We start from the raw sequence: 14807 nt of genomic DNA, 5'->3' as shown, positions 1-14807 counted from the left end.
AATTGTATAAGTAATCAGTGAAAACAAAGTAAATGTTCCTCTTGGGTTTGCACAATAAAAATGGAATTAAAGTTACCCAGGCTCAAAAATGCAAATATAATACATCTCTCCAGCCAAAAAATAAAAAATTCAAGGCAAAACTTGTAAATTTAATTCTTCCAAAAGTCCTAGCTTAGTTCCAGAACCAACCTCATCAAAATTCACTTCATATATATTTTCAAAGTAATTAATTATTTCCTTGTTTTTAAAACAATGAAATTATTATTCACTTTCCTGAGCAAGATCATTTGCTACTCTGAACACATCCTGGGCAAAGTTCATGTTAGTCAGCGCAGCAGCAGCGGTAACCAAATAGGGCTTCAATGTATTAAACAGTAACATAAGATTAAATTTATCGTAAACTTAAGAGCAAATAACGAATATCAACTTAAACAGATTAAATCTTGGGAAAGGGCAAAGCTTAGAACCGATTAGAAGCGATAACCAAGCTAACAATAGACCTTGCATTAGACAACAGCGCCCCCTGCTGGAATCCTGAGGGTGCCTGGACGGGCTTCCTTGAACACTACGTGGAAATGTGAGTAGAGGGAGGGGAAACCTTATGAATATTCAGATCTCTGCTTGGCTGCCAGGCCGAACAGGGAGTTCAAGGGCATCAGTCCTAGAAGCACTTCTTTCCTATGTGTCATCATGAAGGTCAGGCTCACACTCTAGAATTTTTAATATTCTTCAACTACAAGTGAGCCAGAAATTGATTCAGGTTTTATATATCTTTTTTTTTTTATCATTTTATTTACTTCTGGAGGCAGGATTTCATGTAATCCAGTCTGACTTCAAACTTGCTATGTATCTGAGGGTGATTTTGAACTTTTGATCCTCCTCCCTGAACACCCTAAGTGCTGGGATTACAGGTATGTGCCTCTGTGCCTGGTTTTATGCTGTGCTGGGGGATCAAACCCAGGGCTTTGTGTATGCTAATCAAGCACTCTACCAAATGAGTTACATTCCCCAGCCTTAATTCAGAGTTTATTAACATATATTTGTTAATGTCTCTTTATTCAACAAACTAAAATACAGAGAAATACCTGACATGAAAAAGAGATTACCTGGTTCTGGAATGATCTTAGTCAGACTTCCTTAGTATTGTTCCCACAGAACTCAAATTGTGTCTCTTAGTAAATAACATGCTTTTGAAGGTGCTACCTCAATAATCATACATGATGATGCTATTTATAGGTTTATATGCAAATATGTACATCCACACATCATACGCACATGAGGATGATATGCTACCTATGGCTCAGAATAAAAACATAGCCTCAAAGCTTCAGTAAGATGGAAAATCTCCATCTCCAGTCTAACCTCCTCCCCACCAAGCACAGGTTTATGGCTTTTTTCCTTTACTCTTTGAATAATAAGCATCCTTAACAGTCATAAGAAAAGACACTAAAACTTCTGAGATGATAAAAGGCAAAAATTTGACAAACAGATTAACCATCTGTAAAACACTCTAAAAAAAAATCAATGTGAGGGACGGGCGTGGTGGCACACTCCTTTAATCCCAGCACTCGGGAGGCAGAGTTCAAGGCCAGCCTGGTCTACATAGTGAGTTCCAGGACAGCTGGGGCTACAGGAAGACCCTATTTCAAAAAAAAAAGAAAAGAAAAAAATCAACGTGAAATGTCAAACAGTATTTGGACCCACTAATTCAAATAAATCAAATAGCTAGTAAACTAAGATAGCCTATACTAAAGGAATTCTCAGTCAACCTAATTTGCTAAGTGTGTGTAAATACCTCCAAGCAGTAAGTACGGTGGTCAGAGAAATAAACTGAAAGAAAACTTTGGGAGGACCCGTTTTTACAGATAGATACATACATACATACATAGAGAAAAGGGAAAGAGGAAATTGGAACAAAGCATGAGATGCAGGTTCATCTTGAAACAATGTCCATATTTCTATGAAAAGAGGGAGAAATGAGTCCTCAGCTTTGCATTTTATGATCATCTACCCACGAGGAAAGGAATCTTATCCCATTTTAGAAGCCATGCTCAGTCTCCCAGGAAGGGGGGGGGTGTGGAATGGAGAACTGGACTTTTCCTTCCTGGGAATTTGGGAAGCACATGAAGGAGAGTTCAGCCTTCAGAGGGAGCACCTCTTCCCTCTTCCACTCACTTCCCCAGCCTAGCATGAAAAACTCCTGTATAGGGATTCTAATGGCCTTGCAAGACACACCCAGTCTTGTGGTCCAGAGGATGCACAGCGTCTTCTAGGACTATTTAATTGAAGGACTATCTCTCCAAAGTTGTAAGAGTGCTATGCCCTCTTTACCTACCACCCATCACCTTGTGATGACTTATTCTCATAGCCGTATCCTGGAAGTGTGTAACTCAGGAGCCTCCTGACCATCGCTGCGGAAACTCCATTGTGTAGTCACAGCCTTTCCTCATCTCACGTTTCCACCATGACCAGTCTCATATTCACACTTACTCTCATCTTCAGTGTCCTCCAGGATTCCAGTCCACAAACCTATTTCCTACTCTCAATTAATAAATGTGTTGTAATTCACCCACTCCTGATGAGTTTAGGTGTATGAGCTGGCATCTCCAAATTATGACTGAGCAGATGATTTTTATGCAAACCTGATTTTTTTTTCTTCTGAAAGCCATTTAAAAAAAAAAAGCTGTCCTTGAGACACCTCTGGTAGAAGGCTATAAAGCCCTCAGCTGTCCACCTGAATCCAATCACTGTGGAGCACATTCTCTAATAGTTCAGCAGCAACCCCAATTGATAAGTGAATAATCATTATTAACCATACCAAGCTAATCAAGGTAATTCCTATTTGTTGGATAGATACAATGTATCAAGGCTAGCTTTAGGTACTTAGTGGAGTGTAACAAAATATTTCACAGTTTCTCCCTTGAAATCTTCTCTGAAACAGTGGAAAACTAGAACCAACCCCAACATCTAACATCCAATAATAAGCTGCAATCTCAGCAAAAACATGGAGATAGAAAGGTTGAAGAGTTGCCTATCAACAAATTGACAGACAGGATCAGGTGTCTTTTTCATCATTTTCTGTATTCTTATATTTCTTTTTCTACAGTAAACACATACTTCGTAATTGTGAAGTTTTCATTCACTGTCAATTCATGTGAAGAAATTTCAAAATTACTCTATAAATCTTTGAAATTTTCTTTAAATCGTGTCCCAGTGGGGTACAGTTCTTATAAAGGTGATAACGAAGTCTTAGATGAGGCAGTTTAGACTGTCCCCTTGATTCACTATAGGCTTAATCTGTCATCTGATTTGCACATATTTAGTCCTTCATTCAATGCAAACCGACAGAGCACTAGCAGCCCAGTTTTGCTTCATTACCATAGCAACGTAATAGTGACAAAAACACACGACTCCTCCCTCCCTCCCTCCCGGTACTACCTCCCCCGCATGCCCGGTACTGTTTCTCTCAGTCACAGCCATTTCCTGCATCCCTTTCTCCAGCCTTTCTTATAATGCCTACTTTCCATGCCCACTCCCCGAAAAGCACATATATGTATGCTAAACAAAACACCCTAAATTCTAAACTCGAGTTTGTTTTTCTATATTACTCTTTAGGATTCTTTCTAGTCAGCCCTAGGTGTGGGACAGGTATTATTCTATGCTGGGAAGCCTATCAGATCAATACTTCTGGACACAAAGTATTGTGTGACTGAAGCAGGAGAAGCAGAGGTGAGGAACCACAAGCACTAATAGATTTGGGGCAAGTGTTTCACTCCCTTTCCCTCATCTTCCCTCACTATACAAAAGAAATCCACATTGCTTTGGGCAGCAGTGGAGAACTGTGACTGTAAGAAGAACGTCCCCGATAAACATTCCGATTGCACCCTCCGAAATCAGGGATCTGGACCGTTGTCTTCCATAGGAAGGGCATACAGGTGGCCTTTCCTACCCAAACCATTCTGGGCCCCTGCTTTTGCTACAGTCTTTCCTTCTTCCTAAGGATTCTGAGCTCACTCAGTATCTACTCTATTCCTGGAAGCCACATCCTTCGGGAGAGGCTAGCCCAACCGCAAGGTGCGCCTTACTCAGCATAGCTGTTTCAGTGGCTCCCGTCCTTACTAGGATTGGCTAAGGCGTGGACAGGTAATAATGCAGAAGCAGAAGTCTGCTGGTGGCATCTGGGTTATTGAGAGATATGGAGATATGATGTGACTACTTGCAGTTACCACTTATGTAACAGTGGTAGAAAGTTTAGAGGGATACAGGGGCACCCAGAATCAGAAATCCATTTCTGGAGCCATTGTGGCCTGACCTGGTAAGTTCTGGCTCTTGCAATAGAGGCAGACTGCTGACTGGCCCTTTACCTATTCCTCCTTTCTCCACTCTGCTGTGCACAGTATGAACAACTGTGGGTAGTTGGACCGTGGATGCTCTGGGGGATGCATACTCTGCATGATACAACAGAAAAGAAACCACACCCAAGCTACTACTATTTTAGATTTTTTGCCATTAGCAATCAAACCAAACACTAAATAATGCAAAGAAAGACATGGCCCGTTTTCAGCCACTAGATGCTGTTGTGACCAAAGCCAAACTTAGGGCTAGCAGGTGATGACATAAAGCCCTGCCGTGACTTTCCTGGGGGTTTTTATTATGTTAAAAATATACTTCATTATTGTTTGAGCCACTGAGTTGGTGATTTCTGTTTCTTGCAGCTGAAAGCAGCTTTTACAGGGTTTAATGGTTTCCAATGGTTGTAAACTACATGCTCCTTCAGAAAAGACTCAGCTAATCAGAGATTTGGAAGAAGCTGAGGAAGGTGTGTTACAAAACATCTAGCAAATAGCAAACAGAGGGGGAAACATAATCTCACCAGTCCATGGTAATCATGATGATAATTTGAGCTTTACAGTCTTTTTTAAAAAGTATATATATATATATATATACATATATTTTGCATATAGGTAATCACACTGTATGCTTTACCTTGTCTCCCACTGCGTACAAGTAAAATTTCTGTACAAATTGAAAGAAGTAGCTACTTGGGGATTCAGGAAAATGAAATCAAATAAGGCAGTTGAAGAAGAAATTCAGAACTTGAAGCTAAGGCACATGGTAGTGAATTCAGGGACTCACTAACTGTAATTCTGGATTCTTTGAACTTATTCCCTTCTTCTGTGATGGTCATCACAATGGTAGTGCTCATTTTTCTAGTCTTTTCTGGTTGTTTTGATTTGGAGTTCCCCACCCCCAGCTTTTATTGAAGGGCGAGTCAAGTTAGAAAGCTACACAGCAAATACAGACAACAGAGCCTTTAAGGCCAGAAGCCAAGAATAAAAAAACACCAAAGGAGAAACATATGACAGAACTTTCTAAAACTGACTATACAGCCCAGGCCAACCTCAAACTCATTCTTGCCTCACCCTCTTGAGTGTTGGGATGACAAGTGAGAGTCGCCACAGCTTGCTTCTTCTCCTCTCCTCGAATCCCCTCTCCTCCTACCCCGCTCCCCACCCCTCTCCCCTTTGTTCTCCACCTCTCCCCTCTCCTTCCCATCTACTCCCCTCTCCTTCCTCTCCTCTTATCTTTTCCCTCTCCCAACTGGAAGCCAGTCACCCAAGCAAAGGGTCTACAAAGGGAAGAGTATAGTGTGCAATGGGATCCTTTGTGGGGGTTTCCCCCTTAATTCTGTTTAATGTTGGGGATGAAATCCAGTCCCTCTCACATGTTAAGCATGCCCTCTGCCACTAAAGCTGCACCCCAAATTGACTTCTCACTTTTCATTCGAATGAAATGAAATTCAAAGACTATTTCAAACATGAAGGAATATATCAAAAAGAAGAAGAAGAAGAAGAAGAAGAAGAAGAAGAAGAAGAAGAAGAAGAAGAAGAAGAAGAAGGAGAAGAAGAAGAAGAAGAAAAAAAAAATAAGTATATGCTGCCCAAAGAGGGCAAGACAGAACGTATGCTCTAAGCCCATGAGGCTTGTGCCTACTGAAATAAGCAAAATCAACATCCTCCAGAGGATGCTAATAGAACTCAGAGACTCAAATGTCAAGTCATACATAAACAATATTGAAATTTTCTAGGACAAAATAAAGAATTCTGTGACATATGAAGGACCTTGAAAAATCTGACCTCAAGAGAAAAGATAATCAACTAATGCAAAGCCCAAGATAAACCAGATGTTGAATTATAATGAAAACACTCCAGGGCTGGAGAGTTGGCTCAGCAGTTAAGAGTACTTGCTGTTCTTGCAGAGGACCCAGGTTCTGTTCCCATCACTAACAACTCCAGTTCCAGGGGATCTGATGCTCTTTTTAGGCTTCCATGGGCACTGAGCTCACATGGTGCACTTTCATGCAGGCAAAACCACTGATAAAAATAAAATACAAATAAATAAATTTAAAAATAAAATAAAAATCCTCAAAGCACATTTTATGGCCAGTTGAAATGAGGTAAATGTAAAGATCTTTAAATAAATGGAGGGAGCCAATATTCTCAGCAGGGAAATAGAGCTGTTAAGAACACTAGCTAACAACTATAACACCTGCACTCAGAAGGCAGTGGCAGACAGATAAGGAATTCAAAGTGATCCTAGGCTACATAGAAAATTTGAGGTCAGTATGAGCTATTTGAGACCTTGTCTCAAAGAATCCAAACAAAACCAATAAATGGATCTGTGATCCCAGCACTGGTAAGGCAGGACTATAGAGCTCAATCAACTTAGGCTACATAGCAAGACTCTTGTTTCAAAAAAAAAAAAAAAAAAAAAAAAAAAGCTAGTGGATGCAATATGAGGTTCAGATGACAGAGAAAGAAGTTGATAAACTTGAAGAAAAATCTATATAAATTATTCAACTGGGGGGCTGGAGAGATGGCTCAGTGGTTAAGAGGACCCGGGTTTGATTCCCAGCCCCTACATGGCGGTTACAAACCGTCCTTAACTCCAGTTCCGGGGGAATCTGAAGCCCTCTTCTGACCTTGGCGGCATTGCAGGACATGGGTTCACTCACACACGTGCAGGCAGTACACTCATACACATAAAAAACAATAATAAAATTTTAAAAAATTATCCAACTGGAAGGACAGAGCAGCAGAACAGGCTTCCGGAGCTTGACGTGCAGCAGCAAGCTTGTCATGCGCCCCTGGGGTCCCAAGAGGAGGGGAGAAAATGACTGGTGCCAAGAAAACTATTTGCTGACGTTATATAAAAGACCTACATTGGGAGAAAGATATACATTTACAGATTCAAGAAGCTCAACGAATGCTAAACAGAATTCAAAGAAATCTTATCCACATAATGAAAATGTTGAAACCAAAAGATGAAAATGGCCAGCAAGGACGCATGGGGACGGAGCTGCAGTGCCTGACGACTGTTGGCTCACCAGAGGTATCACAGAGGTGGTCTTGGAAAGATTTTCATCTTGAGGGTGGCCAGAAAGGCTAGAGAGAGCAACAGGAGATCAAGGCCAGGAAGGTGAGTCCAGAAGCCACAGGACAGAAATCAGCCATGTCTCACCCTCCTCAAGGTTGAAGTAGGACTCTGAATCTGCCCATTGCATGGGGGAAGCGGGGGCTGGGATGTAGCTCAGTGGTGGAGCACCTGCCTAACATGCCCAAGCCTTCCTGACCTTGCTGCTTCCTCTGGCCTTTCTGGCTCACACTGGAGTGAGTAGTGTTTTCTGCAGGATAGTCATTTCAGAAAAACTGAAGCTGTCAAAGCCTTTTGAAAACATCATGATGCTATAGACATATAACATGTAAAAACAAGCTTAGCATCTAAATCTCCCCTTTCATTAAAAGGAGAGATTCTCTCTCTCCTCTCCTCTCTCTCTCTCTCTCTCTCTCTCTCTCTCTCTCTCTCTCCTTCTCCCTCTCTCCATCCCTCCCTCTTTCCCTTCTGTCCTATTTTATTTTTGTTTTCAGGTGAAAACAACCCCATGTAACTATGACACGTGGAAATCCCTGATCAGAGCTGGGGATGTAGCTCAATGGTAGGTGCCTGCTTAGTGTGCACAAAGTCCTGGGTTTGGTTCCCAGCACCACATAAACTAGGCATAGTGACACACGCCTGTAAATACAGCACCTGGGACGTGAAGGCAGGGGCATTAGGAGTTCAAGTCCATCCTCAATACATACTAAGTTCCTTTATATTTCATGATTCATGAAGTATTTTCCATAAAATGCAAAACATTTTGTAGATATCATGTAATATTTAAATTTTTATTACATTTGGTGTGTGTGTGTGTGTGTGTGTGTGTATGTGTATGATTATGTAAAGGTCAGAGGACAACTTGCAGAAATCAGTTCTCTCCCTTCACCATGCAAGTCCTAGGATTTGGACTCAGGTCATCAGACTCAAGCTCCTTTACCCACTGAGCCATCTTATCAGCCCCAAGTACAATTTTGTATTTTATTTATTTCATTTATTTATTTATTTTGGTCTTTTTGAGACAGGGTCTACCTGTAGCCCCAGCTGTCCTAGAACTCACTATGTAGACCAGGGTGGCCTTGAACTCACAGAGATCTGCCTGCCTCTGCCTCCCAAGTGCTGGGATTAAAGGTGTGTGCTATCACCCCCGGCTATTTTATTTATTTTTTTAATTAATTCTTTCTTGCGACAGGGTTCTGAATGTACAGTTCAGTTTTTGTTTTTTTTTTTTAATTCTTTCTTGAGACAGTAGCTCCGAATGGCCTGGAACTCACTATGTAAACCAAGCTGGCTTTGAACTCACAGAGATCTGCCTGCCTTTACCTCCTGAGTGCTGGAATTAAAGGCATGCGCCACCATGCCTGGCTCTAGCATAATTTTTTAAGTATAGTCACGATGATACTTGTCCAAACAATTCTTAAACTGACTATCTATGATACAGGACTATATCTAAGCTATTTGAACTATTCATGAATTTCTCGCACAGCAAAAGGAAGATTATCAAAGATTTCTCTTTTCAAAAAGATTACTTTCAGCCTAGCCTGCTACGGTTTCCAAGCTTTACGACTACCATAAATTTTTCTCCCAGTTTTCTTGCATAGGCAGGCTAGAAAACAGTTCCCAAACAAATAAAAATAAAGAACTTCAGGCAAGAACAAAAGTTGAAAAAGGGTGGGCATTTTAAAAAACCTTTGGCAATGCATTCATGCTGATAGACTGTAACAGAGCAGTTGAAATGTTTGTTGTGATCAAGAAAGTGTGTGTACAAGAAAAGCCTGGTAGGTAAACAGAGCTTCATTGCCTTGAAAGTGAGGAGAGGAAGCAGAGGGACCCTGGGCAAACGGCCTACGTGGGGGGCAGAGGGACAGGAAGCCGGAGGGAGGGTGTGCTTCGGTCCCTAGAGCTGGCACCTTGGAGAGAGATCCATCTCTCTATTGCCCCACAGTGCCTTTCTCCCACATATCAAACAGCAGATGGGACAGCCAGCTGCCAGGAAGCCTCGGCTGTTCGCCTCCTGACAGGAGTGCAGTATGCGGAAGGTACCGTTTAAGAGTCTTGTACTTTCAGGTGAGATGTGCTTGTAAGGCAGCAGGCGTTGGGGCAGGGGTTGCATGTTGTAAAAATGTCCAGAAACATCAAACGTTAGGCTCTCTGCAGAAAGGTAGGCTCTGGCTTTAGCTGCTGATTCGTTTGGCTCAAGCTGAGTCCAATAGTACACAAAGAATAGACAAGCGCCTGCACACGACTGGCAGTCACCATGGGGGACTGCAAACCAGTGCCCGCTCACTCCCGACATTGTTCTTGCCCTGTGGCAGAGCCGCTGCACCTGTGGCCAGCTGAAGCTTGGCCACCTCTCCTCCTCCAGACTTCTGCAGCACTCCCCTGGGCAGGATGACAAGAGTTCTGCTAAATGGAGACCCTGTTTCTGTGCGTGTTTGATGATTATTGTTAGGAATATTTTCATTCTCCAGTTGTTGCTGATTTAATCCTGAATCTTTAAAAAAAATAAACATAAAATAAGGCATAACGTAGCTCCTAAAAGTAATTTCTCAGGGGTGGAGAGATGGCTCCGCAGTTAAGAGCACCGATTGTTCTTGCAGAGGACCTGGGTTGGGTTTCCAGCACCCACAGGTGGTTAACAACCCTCTGTAACTCCAATGTCAAGAGATCCAATACCTTCTGACCTCCCCAGGTAGTGGACGACATGGGTGCACTTACATAAATGCAGGCCAAACTCTCATACACACAAATATAATAAATAAATAAATAAATAAATATACAAATTTCTCTTTTAGTGACCCAGTCCCACTGCAGTTTCTGTTCCCAAGAAGTTTAAGGAACTAGCCATATGCCTGTAATGTCAGCAGCCCAATCTTTGGATAACCCAAACCTATCACTCTTTTCAGTTAACCACTTTCTTTTTATGCTGGTGTAAATTCTCCTCTCTTGTCTTTTTCTAATCGTCATGGTATATCAGCTTTTTAAAAAACTTGAAGATGTGAAAGGGTGAAGCATGTTCTTTCATTCAATATTATGAATGTTAAGGATAATTATATATTAATGAGTCTTAACTGGCAGCCTCCAGGATTCATTTCAAATGAACATTTCTCAAACATGCATAAAATGTGTTGCACTTAAGAACAAGCCACCTGTACTCTTTCCAGTCTGTGGACGAGGAAATTAAGATCAACCGTATGGTACTGCAGAATTCTGCCATGCAATCGGGATTTGAGAAGCTTCAGGGACATTGCTGAATAAAGTGAAACCTCTGTTAAGTTGTCCTTCACTAGTTCAAGAACACATCAAGAAATCTGCATATTTCCATCTTTTATGAGACACAAAGTTGTGGAAAGGGAAACACTGTTCTCAGCATTTCTTCCTCTGGATTGTCTCCACTGTTACCCATAGGATAGCAGTGCTGGCTGGTGGTCGGAGCTCTAATGGGATCCTGGACATTTCTAAGACAAGGACTCCCTGAACAGGAGATGCCTAGAAGTGGTCGAAGTGGAATGCTGGGGGGCAGCTATGTAGAGAGCTGGTCTCTTGTGTCGGATTTCTTATTTGTAGTACCCGGTTGGAAGATGCTAGTTATGGTCAAGTGTCTGTCTATTTTCACACAAATACACAGCTGTTTTATGGTCACAAAAACACTCTCTTCAGAAGTCTACCTTCAAATGTCCTTGAAGGCAGAAAGGCAAACAAATGGGCCATTGTTCACTTAGATGTCACAAGGCACCTCCCAGTGTTTTCTGTCAGCTGTTAATACCTTGTGGCAGGTGGAAACAGTAAAAAGAATTCCCACAAGAACCATTTTCTGAGTTGAGCAAGATGGAAATGGCACTGGTTTAAATTCAAATATCACCTGTGACTGCAGCACATAAAGACATTAAAGAAGTTGGTTACACTGTGGCGACTACTGCAACTATTGCTATCCTTAAAATCCATCCCTACAGCCTGTTCCCACAACTTAAAAAAGACAGCAGGACAGGGTCAGCAGCATGGCTGTTATATTGCACAGTGGACATAGCAACCTACACGTGTCTTAGCAACTCTTTTATAGAATCCAAAATTTTAAAAAGAAAGCAGGTTAAAAAAAAAGATACTGAGTTGTTTAGTTCATAATCACAAAATCTCTCAATATGGAGAGCAGCCATCATGAAGCATACAAAGGTACCAGTGACCCTGGAGGAAGATCATTCATCACAATTTCTAGGGAAATTCACAGCTGGATAATTCTCATAGAAGAAAACTTCTAGAATATAGTACAGACAATCTGATTTCTGAATATAACTGAGCAAACGAACACATAAATAGAGAATGCACAAAGCCTGAACAAGAGCTGTAGTGCTCATGGGATTATAGGTTTTTAGAACTTGTATATAAAGGACAGGCTAATTAAACACAGCACAGATGGTTTAAGATCTATAAAAGCAATCATTCTGAAATAACTGATACCACTGTTTCAGTAAAATTGTCGCAAAAATAATAAGATCCTAGCTTCGGCTGGGCAGCACAGGAAAAAATAAAGGGAACACAAAAATAAGAAACACTACCTTGGTAAGTGATGTCTTGCTTTCATTCAGAACACAAGAGGGTAAAGATAATAAAGATGACTCATTTTAACGGCAATACAGAAGATAATATTTTCAACGCTAGTAGCAAATAGTTATTGACAAATCTATACGATTATGCACTTATACCTGCTTCAAAGAAGAACTGAGTAAAATATAAAAAGAAGAAATATGGTATTTATGGTATGTCAAAAGAAATCAGAATCAATAGACATAGCCTTTATTACAAAGCTGATGCAATTGATTTTAAACTTATCCCTGTATTAAGTCTTTATTATTTTTACCTTGTTGTGTTATATGTTATGTTATATGTTGCTTTGTGTGTCTAAGCCACTGGGTTCAGTCCCTAGCATCAAAAAAGAAAGGGATGCAGGAAGGCAGGTAGGCAGGAAGAAAGGAAGGGGGAAGGGAGAGAATAAAATAAGTGCTGGAGCAATAGCTCAGCAGTTAGGAGTACCGGCTGCTCTTACAGAGGACCCAGGTTCAATTCCCAGCACCCATATGGCAGCTAACAACCATCCAGAATGCCAGTTCCAGGGGATCCAACGCCTCTTCTGATATCCACAGACACTGCATGACACAGGTGCACTTACATACATGTAGGCAGAATACTCATGCACATACAATGAAAATAATAAAATATTTTAAAAAAATAGCCTGAGTAGGTCATTATGTCTTGCAGCAAAACAGTATGATCAGGGCTATCACATGCGTACAGAGTTAAAGGTAGCAATTAAGTTTATGATTTTAGTTGTGTGTGTGTGTGTTTGTGTGTGTATGTGTGGTGTGAGAGAGGGGAGCACATGTGTGCCACAGCATGCCTGTGGAAGTCAAAGGAACTTCCGAGAGTTGATTCTCACTGTCCACCTGCTGAGGCAAGGTCTCTCTTGTTTCTGCTGCTGTGTTGCTTACTCCAAGCCATTCTCCTGTCTCTACCTCCCATCTTTCTGTAAGAGTGTGGGATTACAGATGAGTGCTATCACATCTGGCTTTTTAATATCTTTTTATTTTTGGTGTTTGTATATCTGTGTGTTTGGGGGGCAGGCAAGTGTACCATGGTACACATGAGGCAGTCAAGGACAATCTCAGGATAATCCTCACCTTCCACCTTCCCTGAGACAAGATCTCTTGTTTACAGATACATGCAGCAGGGTAGCTGGCCTCCAACTTCCAGGAATTCTCCTGCCTCTCCCTCCCATCTTGTCACAGGAATGCTGGGATTGCAGATACATGCCACTGTGTCCGGCCTTACATGGTTCTGGGGATCTGAACTCAGATCTGCATTCTTGTGCTGCAAGTACTTTACCCACTGAACCATCTCTTCCCTAGCCCTAGAAGAGTATTCTTTAAAATACTTACAATGTGTGACCACAGGTCATGCAAATTTTTTTCTTATTTTCTCCCTTGAGTTTTTTGTTGTTTTGTTTTGTTTTGTTGGTTTTTTTGGTTGGGTGTTTTGTTTTGTTTTGTTTTATTATTGTTTTTTGTTTTTTTTTTTTACTAATTTAGTTAAGGTAACTTAGCAAATAGAAGAGGCTAGAGTAGACAACCTTTGTGAAAGGCTCTCTGAACAGGTGGTATATTAAATGTTGTGAAAACATGAGCCCTGTGAAAATACGGGGAAAACATTTTTGGTAGAAGAAATAGGAACTAAGTTGGTTTGTTCTAGGACAAGAAGAAGAAAAGTCGGTATGTCCAGGGTAAAAAAGAGGTGGGAAAGAGATGATGGAGGTTGATGGTATGAGCCTAGGTTGGAAAAGGAAGGCAGGGACTGGACAACACAAACCTCAGGGATATTGGTAGACTGTGGGTACATGTTCTGATTTGCAGTCTAAAGAGCTAATTCTGATTGCTGTTAGCAGAAAGTTACCTCAGAGCTTGTAAGTAGCCCCTGGGGATGGTGGTGGTTTGAGTGGTATTCAAGGGGGCAGATCATAGAGGTGGCAGCTCTGGGGCCATAAGAAGTAGACAGATTGACACATTGTTTATGGGCTGGATATGGGGTGTGAGAAGAAGGGAAAAAGTGGTAATCAGACTTTTATCTGAGTCGCTGGATGGTGGGTAGCACCATATCCTCCAGGGAAGACTGCAGGGCTTGGAGGTGGGTGGACTGGGTTCTTCTTAGAGTTTGAAATGCCTGTTAGGCAGTCATATTGGGATACTAAGGACATAAATGACCATTGTGTATGGAGTTCACGGAAGACACATGTAAGGGCAAATCACCAGATTGGAGATGGGCTTGGAATCAGGGGAAGGAGATGTAAAGGGAGGTTTGGAGGATGGAACCTCAGGACCCAACTGTTCAGAAGTGGAGAAGCAGTTTTACCAGTGCTCACACTAGCAGCACTAATTGGACTCAGTGGAATATATGTGTGTGTATGTGTGTGTGTGTCATACTAGCAGCACTAATTGGGCTCAGTGGAATATGTGTGTGTATGTGTTTTTTAATTAAAATTTCTTTCTTTTGATTTGTACAAAAACTTTATTGAGAGTTTCATACATGTATATAAGGTATTTTGATCAAATCCATGCCCACTCCCTCCCTCCAACATTCCCCCCTCTGAAGAGGTAACCCTAAAATCTATTAAGGATTAGATATGAGCTCCCAAATACTTTTGAAATTTTTGGTCTTTGGAACAGAGTATGTTGCTAACAGGCCCAAGGACATTTTGACTTTTAGCCAAGAAACTGGCTACATTTCTTTGGGGTCTTTTTACCCTAACTGCCTAGCCAATTCCTACCTCCTATTCTTATCACGCCACCCTCTGAAGGGGTTACCCAAATTGCCAATGGCGAATAGGA

The 14807-nt window shown here is 41.4% G+C and overlaps 1 long non-coding RNA gene across 1 annotated transcript in view; it reads left to right on the top strand.

Annotated features, from left to right (window-relative positions):
- Positions 1-508: 508 nt before the first annotated feature.
- Positions 509-14807, top strand: part of LOC115071433 — a 54750-nt gene continuing 40451 nt past the window's right edge. The window contains exon 1 of the long non-coding RNA XR_003850523.1: positions 509-577. This is a non-coding gene — a long non-coding RNA (uncharacterized LOC115071433). The remainder of the gene's footprint in view (positions 578-14807) is intronic.

Source organism: Nannospalax galili, unplaced genomic scaffold, assembly GCF_000622305.1.
Source record: "Nannospalax galili isolate Female #2095 unplaced genomic scaffold, S.galili_v1.0 scaffold336, whole genome shotgun sequence".
Taxonomy (NCBI): Eukaryota; Metazoa; Chordata; class Mammalia; order Rodentia; family Spalacidae; genus Nannospalax; species Nannospalax galili.
This window is presented reverse-complemented; position numbering and strand designations above follow the sequence as displayed.